Source organism: Oryctolagus cuniculus, chromosome 8 (assembly GCF_964237555.1).
Source record: "Oryctolagus cuniculus chromosome 8, mOryCun1.1, whole genome shotgun sequence".
NCBI classification, from domain to species: Eukaryota; Metazoa; Chordata; class Mammalia; order Lagomorpha; family Leporidae; genus Oryctolagus; species Oryctolagus cuniculus.
In genome coordinates, this window is record NC_091439.1 from 44,119,176 (window position 1) to 44,137,628 (window position 18,453).

General features: G+C 40.6%; 1 non-coding gene across 1 annotated transcript; it reads left to right on the forward strand.

Moving 5' to 3' along the window:
- The first annotated feature begins 12,492 nt into the window (after window positions 1-12,492).
- LOC127483334 (U6 spliceosomal RNA) lies at window positions 12,493-12,596 on the forward strand. The gene has a single exon (XR_007909529.1). It is a non-coding gene; the product is annotated as a U6 spliceosomal RNA (small nuclear RNA).
- Window positions 12,597-18,453: the final 5,857 nt, after the last annotated feature.

Here is an 18,453-nt window from a genome sequence, read left to right on the forward strand (position 1 = left end):
GAGAGAGAGAGAGAGAGAGACCTCCCATTTGCTGGTTCACTCCCCAATTTATATTTTTACCTCCTTGTCTAAATTGTACCTGTCCCATTTGTGGTTGACTACACACCAGATCTTCAGGCTTCTTGTTGTTTTCACTCACCTATATTTTAACTCAGTATTAGAGCAGTTAAGCATAACATTTAAAAATCAACAAAAGAAAAATGACAGAGGACTATTGCAGATGTGATGTCTGCATAGATTTGGTTGCCTAATTCATTGACAGTTAACAATTATAAGCCACATGTTGGTGCATCCTAGTTTCTAGCAAAGTTGAATTTTTTTGGAATTTTTATTGATTTTGTAAGAATATATTAATTGCCCTTTTTGACTTAAAAGTGTCTCCTGTACAGTTGCCATAGCTTAGTGCCTTCTTTATTTTATGAGCTACATCACTTGTACATTTTTTTATTTAATTATTTTCATCTACTTGAAAGGCAGAATGACAGAGAGAGAGAGAAAGAGAAGGAGAGAGATATCTTCCATCTGCTGGTTCACTCCTCAAATGCCTGCAACATCACTTGTACATTTTTTTATTTAATTATTTTCATCTACTTGAAAGGCAGAATGACAGAGAGAGAGAGAGAAAGAGAAGGAGAGAGATATCTTCCATCTGCTGGTTCACTCCTCAAATGCCTGCAACAGACAGAGCTGGGCCAGGCCTAACCCAGGAACCTGGAACTCCCAACACGGATAGCAGGGACCTAAGCACTTGGGCCATTGACTCTGCCTCCCAGAATTCATGGCAGAGAGCTGGATCAGAAGCAGAGCAGCCAGGACCCAAACAAATACTCTTCTGATATGAGATGCGGAAGTTATAGCAGTGGCTTAACCTGCTGCTGCCCCTAAATACATCATTTATCATTAGTTTTTACTGATCTGGATGTTGTTTTTCTTTGCATTCTGGAGAACTGTTTAAATCCTCAGAGTTCCTTGATCTTTTTTCTTCAACTTACAGTAGTCAACAACAGCAACAAACAGCCAGTCAACCAAGCAAAAAAACCAAACCACACACATAAGGGCCTTTCATGACAATTCTTTTCCAATGAGATTTTCCTCTGCCTGACCACCTCCTTTGTTCTTAGCTCTTTGCCCTTTGGAGTCACTATTTATATTTATTTCAATTTTGAATTGAAAGGTCAAGGGGCAGCCCCCATGAATACAAAATCAGATAGCTCTGTACCTTTGGAAGATTAGTATATTAAACAAACAAAAATTCTAGAATAGATCCAAATCTATTTTAATATATTTAAATAAATTTTCATTTTAAACGTACACTCACATGTCTATAATAAAATGCTTCTGACAATGATGAGTAATTTGTACATGATTTTTTAAGAAATAAGCTGATCATTGTATTTAACTTACTTGAGGATCAGAGAGTAACAGCAACTTCCTTACTGTGTTAAGGTGAGGATTAAATGAGGTAACACTTGTAAAGTAAAGTGTTTAGTGGGGCCAGTGCTGTTGCATAGTGGGTAAAGCCACCACCTGCAGTGTTGGCATCCCATATGGGCACCAGTTCAAGTCCCAGCTGCTCCACTTCTGATCCAGCTCTCTGCTATGTCCTGAGAAAGCAGTAGAAGATGGCCCGAGTCCTTGGGCCCCTGCACCCTTGTGGGAGACCCGGAAGAAGCTCCTGGCTCCTGGCTTCAGATTGGTCCAGCTCTGGCCATTGCGGCCATTTGGGGAATGAACCAGTGGATGGAAGACCTCTCTCTCTCTCTGCCTCTGCCCTTCTGTAACTCTGCCTTTCAAATAAATAAATCTTTAATTAAAAAAGTGTTAGCAAAAGGCTTATACTTGTTTTAATCTACTTAGTCAACACATACACTGAGGATGTCTAAAAGACATTCCATATGAGTCAAAAGAAAAGAAGAAAAGAGGGAAGGAAGGAGAAAGGAAGGAAGAAAGAAGAAAGAAAAAACTCATCTGTTTCAGATTTTCTGCACTCTGTCTTCACTGTTTCAATAAAAGGAAATTTCATTTCTTCCAGTTACAAAGTCTAATAGAACTTGGAGGCATACTTGAGAACTTTGTCTCTTTCCCTTCCCACTCCTACTGGCTAAATTCTAATTATGCCCAGAATTCAACTTTTTCTCTCCACATCACTCACTACCACTGTGTCCAAACCACTAGCAGCCTGGGGCTGCACGATTTAATCAGCTCTCTGCATGTACCTTTTCTTTGTCTCTGTGCAGGAGAAAGAAACTTTGGCTGCTGGGATGCTATTGTAAGCCCAACAACCAGAGTGATCATCCAATATATGTCACATCATATCTTTCTTTTGCTCAAAACGCCCATCTATTCAGAGTGAAATCTGAAGTTTTTCCAGAACCCAAAACCCTCTTTGAGCTGACTCTGTTTTGCTTTTCTAGTATAACCTATTACAATTGCCCCTCTAGTTCCTTCTGCTCCAATCACATTTTCCCATTGCTGTTTGTTGGACAAACCAGGCAATTGCTAGTCTTGGCTTTGCATTGGCTACCTTTACAGGGAATACACTTTCTCCAGTAAATATTACTTTCTCCAGAATATTACTTCCTCCAGTAAACCACCTGGCTCATCCTAGACCCCCTGCAAGCCTTGCTCATATTTGCTTTCACTGAGTGTTGTCTTTGATCATCCCATTGAAAATTGCAATCCCCACCTCCTTAGCCCTATACCCCATGGATTTGATCACACTTACATCTCTCTATATTTAATCTATGACACCTATTACCTGTTAAAATGCTAACTAGGCCGTCTCAGCGGCTCACTAGGCTAATCCTCCGCCTTGCAGCGCCAGCACACCGGGTTCTAGTCCCGGTTGGGGCGCCGGATTCTGTCCCGGTTGCCCCTCTTCCAGGCCAGCTCTCTGCTGTGGCCAGGGAGTGCAGTGGAGGATGGCCCAAGTACTTGGGCCCTGCACCCCATGGGAGACCAGGAGAAGTACCTGGCTCCTGCCATCGGATCAGCGTGGTGCGCCGGCCGCGGCGGCCATTGGAGGGTGAACCAACGGCAAAAGAAGACCTTTCTCTCTGTCTCTCTCTCTCACTGTCCACTCTGCCTGTCAAAAAATTAAAAAAAAAATGCTAACTAGACAAAGGGCCACTGTAAATGGGAGAGGAAAAAATATTCATAAAGGAAAGTCAGTCAGGAACCAAAACTATCAATTATAGAAAAGAATAAGCATATGAATAACAAGCATTGAAATATAGTCAACATCACTTTGTTGACAAAGATATTAATTAATAACTTTTAGGGCTTACTTTAGTTGTAGAAGAGTGAGAATTCTTATTCAAAGTTGATAGAAATAAAATCATTATAACCGGCCGGCGCCGCGGCTCACTAGGCTAATCCTCCGCCTAGCGGCGCCGGCACACCGGGTTCTAGTCCCGGTCGGGGCGCCGGATTCTGTCCCGGTTGCCCCTCTTCCAGGCCAGCTCTCTGCTGTGGCCAGGGAGTGCAGTGGAGGATGGCCCAGGTGCTTGGGCCCTGCACCCCATGGGAGACCAGGAGAAGTACCTGGCTCCTGCCATCGGATCAGCGTGGTGCGCCGACCGCGGCGGCCATTGGAGGGTGAACCAACGGCAAAGGAAGACCTTTCTCTCTGTCTCTCTCTCTCACTGTCCACTCTGCCTGTCAAAAAAATAAATAAAAAAATAAAAAAAAATCATTATAACCAATTTGGAAAAGAAGTTAGAAGCACTATTAAAAGATACAATGTTCATGAGACAACATAACTTTGGTAAATTAATTCTTTCTAAATAAAGTACCAGTAATCTAAGAACATATCTGGACAGGTATTTCTATTATACATTAATTTTAGTGATATTAAAAAAGAAAAGAAATTAAGTAGAAACAATGTGATACTCCATCATATGGAAATACTAATACTAATTATAACAATAGGGTGGCCTGAAGGAAGAATAAATTATATTATTAACTTTTTATAATCACTACGGTTTGCTTGCTACGGAGAGAGAGGATGTATTTTTACAAATCAAAAATGTCTAATAAAGAAAAAATAAAACAGGTCATGATTTGAAAATACATGGCTCAGTGTTCCAACAAGTAGATAACAAGTCTGTGTCATTTCAGATGAACTCAATTTTTATCTCAACGCATAATAAAGATGACATTTAAAATCAGTTATGTGATTTCAACTTGGGAGTTGGCCTAGTTCAGTTCCTTAGGTTTACGAATAAGGAAACAGAGATCTTCACACACACAGCGGGTTCTTCATATGTGCATTCATCAACACACAAGCGAGCAGGGTAATTATTGCTCCAATCACAGTTGGTAACAGGACATCTCATATCCAGGTCTGATTCCAAATCCAGCTCTCTTTCTATGAGAACACAAGCCTGGGACACAGTATGCAGACATGTGCATTGCCTGAAGCAATGATTGACTAGGCCAGAATGTGTTTTTGAACATTCTGCTTCTAAATTTGCCTAACACAGATATCACAATGCCCAGAATGAACAGCCATGGTTATGCTTTTCTCTGAGAAAATCTATAGATTTTTATTTTGGATGTTGGAGTTTCGGTTTCTGTTTGCTTGCTTGCTATTTGAAGCACACAAAATAAAGCTTGGAGATGATCTTAAATGCATGAAATAGAACTCAATGCCTAGGGATCTGGATGTTCCATTCGGAGCCACTGTACTGTCTGAGGCTGGCCAGTGACCCTGCCCATCGCCTCAGGGTTTCCGAGTGAGTCCTCGTCTGATCCTTCCAGGTAATCAATGAAGCATTAACACAGCCATGCAGCTGTTGCCTTTCGTGGAACATTTGAATAGCACGTTTTCTGGACTTTCCTCACACCTCTAAATTTCCTTTCTTGCCCTCTACTCAAGCAGGTGCATCATTCGAGTCCATTCACAAATTAACCATAGTTATTGTGGCCACCAAATTTCCCCTTGACCTTCGACTCCTACTCTCCTCCCCTGCTCACAGTTCCACTTTTACTAATGTTCAGAGACTCTTAATAAAGAGTGACCTTTACTTTCACTCTCCCCTACAGATCCAGAGAGGCAGTTTCACTTTGTGGCACTTCTCTCTGGGTTTACTTCCACCCATTATAAGTTATTTTCCAGTACAGTTGTGTTTGTTCTATTAACAGGGCCTGGGCAGAAGACATGAAATAGGCAGCTGAGATGGAGCTCCAGAAATATACTGGGGGAAAGGGAACAAAAAGCTCTCTGGAGAAATTACAACCAAAATAAGCAGACAGCCTGTTGGGGAAAAGATAGCCAAGGTAGTACCTGGTTGCTGGCAGCAGCTCAGTGGACATTGAATCAATAACTTAGGTAGTTTCAGCCACAGTTCTCCTTGAACCAGACTGTTTTGTCTTAGGAAAAGGATGTTTTCTAATGTACAGTTTGTCGGTGGTTACCCAAAGCACCCAGGCACCCTAGAGCACGTGTGCTCAGGTGTCTGTCTCAGCATCCAGTGTTTGCCAGGGACCCAGCAGCTGCCAACTGCCAAACTCTGCGTAAAGATGAAAAACATTGCTCAGAGTGTGGAAAACCCCCTCAGCCTGGCAAGTTCAAACTCGGTACAGTTTTGAGAAATGGAGTCTAAATAAAGAATGCTGAGGACCCTCCTTGAAAGTTTTTGAGAAATCTTGGACTGTAAATATTCGTCTTCTTAAGATTATGCTAAAGGCAATTTGTAATGTTGGGAGTGTCTTCCTTACAAAAACTCTCCTGCAACTGTCCTAGTAAACCCACTGTTCAGCACTCTCAGGTGTGGTTGCTGTTACCTGTTTGAGCCAGAACGAAGACAGGAGGAAGTCAGTTAGCATGTTTGTGTCCATCTGGGGGCAATAAAGGAAGCAAGAGAAAGTATTCACCATTTCTCAACACACAAATGGAAGAAATGCCAAATACCATCCCAAATGGCCAGGTAAGCTCTTTGGCACAGAGAGTGATTTTTGAAAGGGGGCCCAGTTCCCAGTTCACAGCAAGCCTTTATGGTGCCTTTGTGCAGCTGAAGAAAAGGTGCCTCCCCTTCTGGGCAGGTGCAGCCCCAGAATGGCGGTACTCTGGGCTGGGTGAGGAGAATGTGGACAGGATCCCAGCCTCCCTGCCAAGCCAGCTGCTCCTAGACAGCACTACACAGACTGACTCTTAGTGACCCTGGCAAATCACCTGCTCTGATGTCATCTGAAAAACATTGAGCTTCCTTTTTTCATGTGAGGCTGTCAAAGGGAGGTGTTAGCTCTGGACATTGTGGATTTGGATTTCCATGATCACCACTCTTCACTGGGACATCTTGTAGCCATTGCAGCTTGGCACACACACCGGGCAAAGCTGAGTGGGAAGAGATGGGTATTTGGGAGATGGACTTAATCTCACACCTCTGTTCTTTATGGGTTGAAATATTTATTTTATTTTTTAAAGATTTATTTATTTGAGAGGAAAGTTAAAAAGAGAGAGAGAGAGAGAGAGAGAGAGAAAGTGCTTCCATCCCTAGTTTGTTAAAAAAAAGATTTTGCTCTTTAGCCTTGTGATGGGCACACACATCTTCAATGCCTTGTCAGTTTCTTTGTAACTGAAAATTTGGGCCATAAATATCAAACCCATATGTTTTGGGTTGTTTTTTACTCTGAAAGCAATTCATCACAATAAATGTCAAGCACTATCTTTCAGCCTATTCCTATATACCTGTGCAATGTTACTGCTGTTTACTCTTTTTGCTTTAGCATTTGGATTTTAAATGGTTTAAAAGTGTCATTGTTTACTTTAGCTTCCTGGTACTTTATTACAAAAAAAATAATTTATCTTAATTCACATTCCTAAGGGAAACTAAATATTATTTACACTCACCCAGAAATACACTTTATTAGCCATATTCTTTAGTTCTTTTCAAAATCTACTTTTAAAACATAACAAAACATTTCATAAATGCTCAATTTTTAAATTGCCAATGCTGGTAGTTTCAGTGCAGGTCTCACATGTATTCAGCCAAGCAATAATTGTCCTAGAAACTTCTTTGTCCACAGATTGAGTTTACTTAATGGCAGTGAGTTTATATCATGATATCCTACTGCTCATCAACAAGGTTTTTTGACTGTATTATGTGGCTCTCTTTATTACCTGGAGTAGTCACCATCTTTGTTTCTCTTTCATGGTGGCAGACATATTTTGAGCAAGTTTCCTATATTTGCTCTTAAATCCTTTCAGAATTGTTGGGTGAATCTCAATTTTTTTGTACTACTTTTGTTTTCCAGCTACTTGGGAACAGATTTTGTGTGTACCTGAGTTTGCACTTAGGTTTTCTTAATGAGAAACCCAACATGTTTAATAGTAAAGCCAAAAACCAAGTTTTGTCTCTTAGCAGCCATCTGTTTGTGATTTGTAGAACTTTTACATTGCCCTGATAAGTAGCCCCATTGCTTTCTCATTGGTTTTTGCCCATCTTTGGTCAACTAAAGTATGCTATGTTTCTGCTTATCTATCTATCTATCTATCTATCTATCTATCTATCATCTATCTATCTATCTATCATCTATCTATCTTGGAAGGCAGAGAGACATACAAACATCAGTTGGTTCATTCCCCAAGTGCTGGTGCAGCCCTGACTGTGCTAGTGCTGGCAACAATTGGGGCTAGGCCAACACTGCAGCCAGGATCCCAAAACTCAATTTGGGTCTCCACATGAGTGGCAGGGACCCAAGTACTAGACCCATCATCACCAGCTATCTTTCAGGGAGCACATTAGCAGACAGCTGGAATCAGGAGTGGAACTGGGACACTTTAAAAAAAAAAAAAAGCTTCATAAAACCTTTTAATGTTCTGATTATGCATTAATCAGAAAAAATTTAAAAATGTGTCTTATATCCTTAATATCAACTTTTTCACTTGACATTTTCATAGTGTGTGGGGTGATATTCCTACTCATGTATATAGCTTATATTGATCAATCTGTGCAACCAGTTCTTTCATCTTATCTCCTCTCTGTTTTCAAAACACACATGCATACACACATAGAAAAAAATAGAAGATCTACCATGACTTTATTAAGTTTTTTATATTGAAATTATACTATAGAAATCACTATAAAAATCTTGGGCAGGCACTATGGCACAGCAGGTGAAGCCACTGCTTAGGGCACCCATATCCTGTATTGGAGTGCTGAGATGGGTCCCTGGATATCCCACCTTGTATCCAGCTTCCTGGTGATGCATCCTGGGAGGCAGCAGATGATGGCTCATGTCCTTGGGCTCCTGCAGCTCACATGGAAAACTGGGATAGAGTTCCAGGCTATGGCCTGATCAAAAGCCAGGAACCAGGAGTTTCTTCCTGGTCTCCCACATGGGTGAAGGGCCAAGGATTTGGGTCATCTTCCATTTCCTCCCCAGGCCATAGCAGGGAGCTGGATCAAAAGTGGAGCAGCCAGAACTCAAACTGGCACCCATATAGGATGCTGGCACTGCAGGCAGCGGATCTACCTGTTACTTCACAGCACCAGCCTCTCAATAAGTTTTGCACCAAAATAAACTTGTTTTGTAATTCCCTTTCCTACCAATATTTTGAAGGGCCTACATGTGTGAGGCAAGCGTTTCTGCTGTGTTTTCTAATTTGCCCAGCTTTGGGGGAATTTTCTTCTAGCCTTTGATTAGTGTCATTTCTACAAGTACCAGAGGTGCTTTTATGTCAATCCTATAAAAAAGACAAATGAAGATCAACAGCTGTTGATCTGGTAATGAAGATCAGTAGCTATTACTTTAGTTATTTTTGCTTTGTGTACTCATAACCCTTGATAATTCCAATTTGAATTCAATGATTTAGTTTTGCCATTTCAGATAGGAAAAAATGATCTGTTCTCTATGCTCACAAGGACATAGACAAGGTCCATAATTCACTGGCTTTATAGTGTTTACATAAAATAATGCTGTGATAAATATCCATTTTAAACTGTATAAAAGTCACTACATTGTGGGATAATTTTTTCAAGTATTTAGTTAAAAAATAAAAGCTCTCTTTTATACAAATTTATTTCCTCTGGAATCTCATTCAAATCATGAAGACTCAAGTGGTTGGTGTTGACAATCAATGGGTCTTACACAAAATAGTTTTTTAAAGACTATTTTCTTAATTAAATGAGAAAAAAGCCTTTTGGCATTATTTTTCTGCTGTGCCTGTATGTGAGTGCTGGCCACATTTCTGAAGTCAGGCGTCTGTCATCCAAGGATTTCATCAGAGCCTATCTGTTTATTGTGAGATGTGCACAGGAAGGTGAAATGCCAGCCAGCAGACAGAGAAACTGGGAAGACATTCAAGGTTTGGGGGTTTTGTTTGTTTGTTGTGTAATTTTTATAATTCAGACTGTAAATATTAACATGGGAAATTTCTCTTTCTGGTGTCCTTGGACTACAACAGGCCAGCAAAGTAATTTTTTTCACATAAGTGCTCTTCCTCTACTTCCTTTTAGGAAAACAAAACAGAACCCTAAGTCATCCTAACTGCTTCAGTTTGCCCTAATTTTATCAATCACAAGAAAGATTTATCAACATATATCTTAGTTCTTGATGCATATGAGATGGTAATTTTATTTTATAAAATGATTCCTAATTTACGTATCAAATCAGAACTTACTTCAGTTTAATATTTTCAGTACTTTTGCCTTCAAATAATTTCAAGCCTAGAAAAAATTCCTGAGATTCCTGAGAAGTATACAGAGATATTTTTTTCTCTCCATTTGGAAGTAAATTACCACTGGATAGTTTGATGTGTCTTTCCTACATTCAGGGACATTATCCAATACTACTGTAAGACAACCATCAAAATTAGAAAAGGAACATTGGTACCTTGCTATCATATAATCCTCCAGCTCCCTTTAAGTTCTTCCAACTAGCCTGTTACTGTCCTTCACAGAAAAAAAAGATCCAATCCAAGATCATATGTTACACTTAGCTTCAATGGATTTGAATCTCCAGTAATCTGGCACAATTCCTTAGTCTTTGCTTGGCTTTCATTATCTGGTAGCTTTAGAAAATGAGACGCCCAGTATTCCATTGGATGTCTCTCTACTTGCTTTTGGTTACTGTTTCTTGATACTTGGATTCAGGTTTTGTATTTTTGGCAGGAATACCACACATGTGAGGCTGAGTCTTTTAAATGCCACCTCTCATATGATTACAGTTTGGATTCTTCTCTGTACAGGAGATTTTAACTTTGATCAGTTGATTAAAACAGTGTTTGCCAAGATTCTCCAATGTAAAGTTTTTCTTTACTGTTTCCTTTTGTATCCCCTAAGTATTTGAAGGGTTGGGGAAAATTTTATGAAATTATAAAACTATCCCATTCCTCATCAAAATTGTAGTCACAAGCTTTAGCATCATTGGTATTTCCTATTTGTAAATATTCATTCATTTTTTTTTTTTTTTGAAAGCCAGAGTGAGAGAGGGAGAGGGAGAAACAGAAAACTATCTTCTATATTCTGGTTCACTCTCCTAACGATCACAAAAGCCAGGTCTGAGCCAGGCCAAAGCCAGGAGCCATAAACTCCATCCCTGTCTCTCACAGAGATGGCAGGGGACTAAGGATTTGGGCCATCTGCCACTGCCTTCCCAGGTACATCAGCAGGGAGCTGGGTTGGAAACAGAGTGCCCAGTACTCGAACCAGCATTCTGATATGGGATGTAGTATTGTAAGTGATGGTTTAACCAGATGTACCACAATGCCTCCCCAAGATATTTCTTATTTGAATTACCACTATGATAGTTGTCAAATAGTGACTTTCTTAAAGGACTCATTTTATTTATTTGAAAGACAGAGTGACAGAAAGAGAGAGAGAGGTGTGGGGGGGGGCATACAGAGAGAGATACCTTCTCAAATGGCTGACAACATCCAAATCTGGGCCAGGTGAAGCCAGGAACCTGGAACCCTATCCTGGTCTCGCATGGATGTATTTTGGCCATCTTCCGCTGCTTTCCCAGGTGCATTAGCAGGGAGATGGGTTGGAAGTAGAGGAGCTGGGATTGAGCCAGAGCACTGATATGGGATACCAGTGGTGCAGGCAGTAGCTTAACCTATGGCACTGCAACACTGACCCCAGATAAAGATTTTCTAATAATTTGACCTACATTTGTTGACAGGCATTCCAATGTAAAGAAAAGATTTTTCTGGGGCCAGTGCTGTCTCTCTGACTGTCTGTAACTCTACCTGTCAAAAAAAAAAAAAAAAAAAAAAAAAGAAAAGAAAAGAAAAGAAAAGAAAAATAAAAAAGAGAAGCTTTTTCTTAGCCCTTTTAAAATTTATTTTCAAGTCTTCTTGTCAGTATAGATTGATGATTGCTATTTTAAGTAATGAATTACAAGACATTCTTAACATTATTAATTTTGATTTTATATGTGCTCCTTATTTGATCAGTTCTTTGAGTACTTCCTAATTTTGGACACAAAAATAAACTCCAGGAATTTCACATCCATATAAACATGATGAAAGAAAAGAATTTAATGGATTATTGCTTTCATAAAATCAACTTACGGGGCCAACACTATGGCCTACCAGGTAAAGCCATTGCTTGCAGTGCCATATGGGCACCAGTTCAAGTCCCAGCTGCTCCACTTCTGATCCAGCTCTCTGCTATGGCCTGGGAAAGCAATAGAAGATGGCCCAAGCCCTTGGGCCCCTGCACCCACATGGGAGACCTGGAAGAAGCTCCTGGTTCCTGGCTTTGGATTGGCATAGCTCTGGCCATTGCTGCCAACTGGGAAGTGAACCAGCAAATGGAAGACCTCTCTCTCTCTTCCCCTTTCTCTCTCTCTCTCTCTCTCTCCTTTTCTCTCTGTGTAACTCTGCCTTTCAAAAAAATAAATAAATCTTTAAAAAAAAAAAAATCAAGGCTGGCACCGCGTCTCTATAGGCTAATCATCTGCCTGCGGCGCCAGCACACCGGGTTCTAGTCCTGGTAACTCCTCTTCTTGTCCAGCTCTCTGCTGTGGCCTGGGAGTGCAGTGGAGGATGGCCCAAGTGCTTGGGCCCTGCACCCCATAGGAGACCAGGAAAAGCACCTGGCTCCTGGCTTCGGATCAGCATGGTGCGCCAGCTGCATTGCACTGGCCGAAGTGGCCATTGGGGGGTAAACCAATGGAAAAGGAAGTCCTTTCTCTCTGTCTCTCTCTCTCACTGTCCACTCTGCCTGTCAAAAAAAAAAAAAAATCAACTTACTTACAACTTAATGTTCTCATCTTTGATGGCATAGTCCTGAAACTTTGACCTCACTGATAGAGTGCAAAATATTTTTTGTCAGATACCTTACGTTAGTTTTGTTATAGGTAGTTCAAACTGTGCTGAATTGAATCACAAGCAGTTATTTTTCATTGTAATTCTATACATTTAAAAATACCTGCTTCAGAAAAGCTCCTACATAGCATACAGAAGGAAAGCTGTTTGAATTTTTTACATAAGTGCACAACAAGGATCACAACTTAAAAGAAGCTATTGAAGAGGAAATAATTGTGCCCACTTTGGCTTTATCTATAGTAAAACTAGAACAAGGCAGAGATTATTATGACTTCTGTGTAAGGATGAAATGCAGATTTGTGAAGCATTCCATGTTTTTTAAAAAAGATAATTAAATCATTTTTATTAGAAGTTTTAAGATAAGTAAAGCAAAACAGATGTAGTTATTTATATGAACAGCACACGTTCTCTGCACTTCTGTCTCAACCTTAAGTAAAAATTGAGCAACATGAGGAAGTATTTTCTACCTGAACTGAATGCATAGTGCCCTCTAGCGGCTCTATTAAATCAGTGCACTATTTCCAACCGCAAATAAACTTAAGGAGGCTCTAAAGGGACAGACAGCACGTGTAATCTCACTGACCAGTCTGGCTTCTCTGTGCACACAGTCCTCCTGGGCATAGCCACAAGAGGTTTGGCTCAGGTATAAAACATCAGTATGGTGTCCTGGCACATCACAAAAACTGAGAGGAGGCCGGCGCTGCGGCTCAATAGGCTAATTCTCTGCCTGCGGCACCGGCACCCCAGGTTCTACTCCCGGTCGGGACGCCGGATTCTGTCCCGCTTGCCCCTCTTCCAGGCCAGCTCTCTGCTGTGGCCAGGGAGTGCAGTGGAGGATAGCCCAAGTGCTTGGGCCCTGCACCCCATGGGAGACCAAGAGAAGCACCTGGCTCCTGCCATGGGATCAGCGCGGTGTGCCGGTCGCAGCGCGCCGGCCGCGGCAGCCATTGGAGGGTGAACCAATGGAAAAAGGAAGACCTTTCTCTCTGTCTCTCTCTCTCACTATCCACTTCGCTTGTCAAAAAAAAAAAAAAAAAAAAAAAAAAAAAAAAAAAAGAGAGAGAGAGAGAGAGAGGAAATAAACAGCCATTCAGCCAAGAATGCAAATTGAGGGTAATGACACAGTCCATGTTTATAAGAACTATCTCCTAATCCTCTGGGTTTTCATTTCAGATATGGAAAATCAATTTTTATACACTTAGTTCAATGATTAAACCACACAGGCTTGTATAAAACTTTTAGAAATATTCCTTCTTGCCTGAGGATCTTGCTACTTTAAAATTTTTTCAGGTAAACTCTTGCCTTCTACCACCTTTCAAACTTCAACTGCTAATCTTTCCAATTATTAAAAATAATTAGATAACAGGAGTAAATCATCCAAAACACATATACACAGAATAGTTCCTTTTTTAAAAAAATCATTTTAGTTTTTGAAAGGCAGAATTACAGATGGCCAGTGCCGCAGCTCAATAGGCAAATCCTCTACCTGCTGCGCCGGCACACCAGGTTCTAGTCCTGGTTGGGGTGCTGGATTCTGTCCTGGTTGCCCCTCTTCCAGTCCAGCTCTCTGCTGTGGCCAGGGAGTGCAGTGGAGGATGGCCCAGGTCTTTGGGCCCTGCACCCCCATGGGAGACCAGGAGAAGCACCTGGCTCCTGGCTTCGGATCAGCGCGGTACGCTGGACGCAGTGGCCATTGGGGGGTGAACCAATGGAAAAGGAAGACCTTTCTCTCTGTCTCTCTCTCTCTCACTGTCCACTCTGCCTGTCAAAAAAAAGAAAAATAAAAAAGAAAAGAAAGAAAGGCAGAATTACAGAGACAGGTCAAGATAGACAGAGAGGTCTTCTGTCCGCTGGTTCACTCCCCAATTGGCTGGGCCAAGCCAAAGCCAGGAGTCAGGAGCTTCATCTGGTCTCCCACGTGGGTGCAAGGATGCAAAGACTTGGACCATTTTCTCCTGCTTTCCCAGGCCATTAGCAGAGAACTCGATCAGAGTGGAGCAGCTGGAACTCAAACCAGCTCCCATATGGGATGTTGCATGGTGGGAAATGGCTTAACCCGTTACACCACAATGCCAACCCCCGAATAATTTCTTTATCAAGTAATGTGTTTCACTCAAAATTAGTCAAAAACATCTTTAAGAGCCCTAATCATAATAACAAGGGACTACATCTAAATTCTGCTGCTTGATTAGAGTCTTCCGGACAATGCGATAATTCTGGTTCACCACAGACTATGATTTCTGGTCTCTGAACATCTTGAAGCATTTCCATTCTAGATGTTTCCTTGTCTCAGATTTGAAAATGTGGTTTGTTCTCGAGAATCTTTCTTTTAAAAGACCTGGCTTATGACACAAGATCAGAGCAGAAAATGTGATTTGGGCAGCAGACCCAGTGGGCTGTTGGTAGTGGGCGAGTCTGTGGAAGAAGGCAGAACTCTAGTATCCTAAATTCCTCCTTGCTTTGCCATCATGTTCGCCGTGCACCTTCTATATCTTTGCCATTGAAATACCTGCAAGTGATTTCCAAGATGGTGGCTATCTGGTTTGTCCATCGAGTGTAATTATTTTCTTCAGCTTGTCAATATTAATGAAGGAACCATGCCATGTAACCATAAAAACTAAGTCTGTTGATCTGGGATTGCACATTCACCAAGTGTCACTAATGCCAACTAGCAACTCAGTGACCTTAAAGTGCTGATTTCTGGTAATGTTAACATTCAGTTTGCAAAAAGATAAAAGCACAACTCTCATACAAACATACAATGAACCTATAGAATCAAGATTTTATCCAAAGTAATTATTATAGCTCACTTCTTTTCTTTTGTGAATTAATGAGGTATCCAGAAAGACAAGAAAGCTTATTCAAACAGAATTTGAAGAGCTGAGTATTTACAGGCAGTTTAATACCAGAATGTTAGAACAAGTTTGTAGTAGATAGGAAACAACCTTAAAAGGCAATAAACTATAACTATTTATTTTTATTTTATTTATTTATTTGTTTGTTTTCTGGCAAACAAGTGTCCATCCTCTAATCAATACATAGAACTCAAATAAGTAAATAATCCTTGGATGAAATTGTTAAACAATGGCATTCAGGGGCCGGAATTGTGGGTTAGGCTGATGCCTGCAGCACCAGCATACCACATGGGCGCTGGTTCGAGTCCCTACTGTTCTGCTTCTGATCTAGTTTCATGAGAGACTTAGGAGAAGCTCCTGGCTCCTGGTTTGGGCCTGGCCCAGCCCTGGTCATTGTGTGGCTATGTAGGCAGTGAACCTTAGATGGAAGTTCTCTCTCTCCCTCTCCCTCTCTCTTTCTTTGGAACTCAGCCTTTAAAATAAATAAATAAATATTTTAAAACAACAAGACAACAGAAACAATGGCATTCATGTTTCATCCTCTGTGTAATTTTTTGGAGGCCTTTGTACTACACATTCTTGAATAGTTAGTAACAGTGCTGAGGGCTCCAAATATCACTGGAAACCATCCATTCCCTGTCCTCTCAGGTTGCTTGCTAGGGTACTAGGCAGAATGTTACTCCCCAATGTGATTCTAGGAAAAAAAAAAACCTTGCAATCATATGCACCTTAAGGGAAACATTTAAAAAGTTACTATTCAAGCTGGCTTAGTGTGTGATCCTATTGGTAAAAATCTAATTCATACAGGAATCATTGTTCTGTACTCTCTGTTTATTTATTCTTCTGAGTGAAAAGCAGGAACTGGGCAGGTAACAGTAGAGGAGATTTGTGTTTACATAAGTTTAAAATAAGCTGAGAAGGGCCTGTGCCATGGTGCACTAGGTTAATCCTCCATCTGCAGCGCCAGCATCCCATATGGGCACCAGTTCTAGTCCTGGTTGCTCCTCTTCCAGTCCAGCTCTCTGCTGTGGCCTGGGATACCAGTAGAAGATGACCCAAGTGCTTGGGTCCCTGCATCCACATGGGAGACCAGGAAGAAACACCTGGCTCCTGGCTTCGGATCGGCGTAGCTCCGGCCGTTGGAGCCATTTGGGGAGTGAACCAACGGAAGGAAGATCTTTCTGTCTCTCTTTCTGTCTATAACTCTACCTGTTAAATAAATAAATAAAATCTTTTAAAAATAATAAGCTGAGAATAAGCCAAGAGCTCCACCAGTATTAATGAATTTCCTTTCATTCTGTCGCACTCATCTTGAACTCTTAGTCTGAAAACATTGCCTCTATAATCATCTGTTCATTTATAATTTAGCAAGGAGGCTGCCTCAAATAAGATTTTAGTAGTAGTGTTTAAATCAAAGAGTCATTTCTAAATTTTTATAATTTCAATGTGAAGGGAAAGAAAGGAGGGAAAAGAAGGAAGAAATTAAAGTCAACTCTTAGATAAAGAAAGCCATGGTATGATTTTTATCTTAAAGTGGTCACTTATCACAGTAACCGAAGTTGAGCCTGTGCTTATTGGCTGATTTTTTTGTGGGTCAAGAACTTGATTGAAATTTTAAAAAAATGTTGTCTTCAGAAAAGACAATACACACATGCATGCTATTTTGTATTTGATTCCAGATGACTCACATATTCCTGGATCCTGTCCAGGGACTCTGGTCACTCACAATAAGGAGCCACACGAAAGACTATTGAGTACCTGATCTCCCAAGCCTCTCCTAACAGTTGACTTTATAAGTCAGCCATGTTGCAGTTGGAAGAACCAATAGGTTGTTTTCTTTAGAAATATAGCACAAATGCCTATCAAATTGAAAACCTAAAACAGATTATTGAGAAGCAATACAGTCATCCATGCTGCACTAACCACTCCTGAAGTCACTAACAGCCCCATGGTAGAGTAGTAAAAATTGTAGACTTCAGAGTGGATCCTGGCTCTGCCCCTCATAAATTAACTGACCTTTGAGAGTTTACTTACCCTCACTGGGTGTCAGATTTCCTATCTGGGAAACAGAAATGATGAAGGCACAGTCCTCAGGGTAAAGAGCATTGGAACCATAAATCTTTTCTAATCCGTGAGCAGAATCAGAGAATAGATCCCAAGGTGAGGGTAATGCGTACCAGTGAAATGAATGCACAGATTGTGTAGGATTTGTCCTATTTGTGTTTAAAAGTCTGGTAGGGTGATTTTCTTTTTTTATTCAATTGTCAGATCATGGTGTTATAGTAAAAATGTAATTACATTGGATGCAATTATTTAGTGATTGAAAGAGAAACGAGGGTTTATCAACTTTAATTACTTCTTTCAATTGTCAGGAATCTGAACTTTGTAGAAAATAAAGAAACCTTGATAAATTCTGCTTTCTTTTGTAAAGTAAATCTAAAGCAAACTGAAATTCATAAAACATAATGAATTTTACTAATTCAAAACAGAAGGTAAAAATATTTTATCTGCTTAAGTCTTGCAATTAAGTAAAGAATAATCTAAAAGAGTAGCTAAGAATGTTATACAACTCGAATGGATGACACAGCTGTCTTTTATTTAAAGCAAGGCTAAACTTTTTGATTATCTTTTGAACTAAATTGAAAATTTTTGCACTTTTTATTTTACTTTCATCAACATACCAAATTTATGCTTGTGACTTTCCAAATTCATTTGTTAGAATGGTTAGTAACTATGTCTAGCTCTCAGAATAATAACTATCAATTACTCAGTATCTACAGTATACTTAGCTCTGAGCTAAGCATTGTGCATGTATTATCATTAATCCCACTGATAGCCTTATGATATTACTTTTCTCTTTTTAGAAGCCAGGCCAATAGGCTTCACAGATATTTAGAGATTTATACTAGGCCCTACTGTTATGTTCACACATACGCTTCTTTCATAGGTGCCACATGTAACTTCTGAGACACATTAATCATTGTGACAATGACAATGGCCATGAAATGGCGATCATGAAAGAAAGTGAGCCCAAATCCTAAAGTATAACCCCTGGAGCTCCACTACTTCCTTGTCCTGTGGATTCCCAGCTGAGTTCCCACGTGCTGCAGCCCTGTGAGTGCCATAGTGGTCCCTACCGAGACTCACTCTCTCCATGGACAGCTCCTGTGATGGCCGTGGTGGTCCATTCTGAGACTCACTCTCTCCATGGACAGCTCCTGTAATGGCCATGGTGGTCCATTCTGAGACTCACTCTCTCCATGGATAGCTCCAGATCTCCAGTCACCATCACCTGGTACTCTTCTTTGCTATTACTTCTCT